The sequence below is a fragment of the Etheostoma spectabile genome, chromosome 3 (genome assembly GCF_008692095.1).
Source record: "Etheostoma spectabile isolate EspeVRDwgs_2016 chromosome 3, UIUC_Espe_1.0, whole genome shotgun sequence".
In the NCBI taxonomy this organism is placed as follows: domain Eukaryota; kingdom Metazoa; phylum Chordata; class Actinopteri; order Perciformes; family Percidae; genus Etheostoma; species Etheostoma spectabile.
The window spans coordinates 11,915,480-11,917,033 of record NC_045735.1 but is presented as its reverse complement, the minus strand read 5'-3'; positions in this window follow the sequence as shown (position 1 = coordinate 11,917,033).

Here is a 1,554-nt window from a genome sequence, read left to right as displayed (position 1 = left end):
CACACAGAGTTCTTGACTCCCATGACCCGACATTTCACATCTAGCCTTTAACTGTCCTAATTAATAAGTTGAACCGAACCATCCCCTTGGGAACTGCTCTGAATAAACCTTAACACCCTAAACTTGCCTTCCTCCCCCAAACCCCCTCACCCTGTAGACGCCCTCCCTCTCCCACCACCAGCAGCACTTTGCTGCACATGGATGCCTCCGCTCCATTATCTGTTTAACTGGACGGTGCCAAAGCCCATGTGCAAAAACGGAGGGAGAAGAGGAGAATAAAAAGACGGGGGGGGTCTCATTAAACACTTCGAGCCCCGACAGAATCAATTACAGTGATGTATCGATTTGTCAGCAGGTCCCGGTGGTTGAGTCAGGGCACCAGGACCTGCCGCCAAACAGGAGGGAGAGGGGACAAATGGAAGGATTAAAAAAGGAAAAAGGAATGGAGAGGTAGAACGATGAAGGGACAGCAGTGGAGGAAGACATAAGGGAAGGAGAAATTTGAAGGGAAAGGAGAGATGAAATTGGGAAGGGCACGCTGGAGAGGAGGGGACGATGAAGAAGGCTGTGAAGGAGAAAGAAGGAGCACTAAAGGGCCAAAGGGGTGGAGTTAATAAGAAATGGTTGAAGAAGTAATGGTGGAGTAAGTGTAAGAAGAAAAGAGCAAGGTGGAGAAAAGAGAGACGAGGGAGGGAGAGAAATATAGATCTGTAAAAGGAGTGATGGAGGGGAGTGGAAAATATATTTCCTTATCAAACTAGAAAGTGTTCTCCCTACAAGTACCACCCCATTTCTTTCATGTCCTCTGTTCAACTTTCTTTAATTTCTATCCTCCACCTCTGGGTTCTTTGTATTTTCTCACTTCATCTCACGCTCTCCTCCCAACCATTATAACTTTCCCCCGCCTGAACCTTCTGTCCAGGGTATACTGTACTTCCATCTCGAGCGTATGGGGGTCATTTAAGCACAGACGGGGCTATAACCCTGAAAGTAATATCGAGCAACAACTAAGTTAAAGCTGTGAAGGCTGCAACATGTGAGGACGCCACAGGGACATGGCCGGGGAGACATAATAATACTGTATATCCACGAAACAGGTATTTGTGTTGATAAAGTAAAAGAAATATGGAATCCTGTGGGTTCTAGTGTAATAAAACTTTAAGATAGCTGGCAATATGTTTATACAGTACGTTTGTGCACAAACAAGACATCCATTATTATCTTTACTATTTGCCATAGTCATCTCGAACCTGTGTTACACATCTATTCAGAGTCTGGAAATATAATAGGGTAGACACATACGGCAGCCCGCACAAACTAAGTAGCTACCAGGCTTTTTATGTTTCACAGATGACAGACAACACGTATTCTCCTTCTGCTGTAATGAGGCAGCAGGGCTCCAATAGACAACATGGGACATGATTAGATGGCACATTCACAGAAAATATGCCTCCAACCTGACAACCACAGAAGGAAAGGAGCCAGTCATTCATACCACGGTGTGTAGATAGCATGCTTGAAGAGGCTTACTGGTAAAATGTAAAAAAAAAAAAA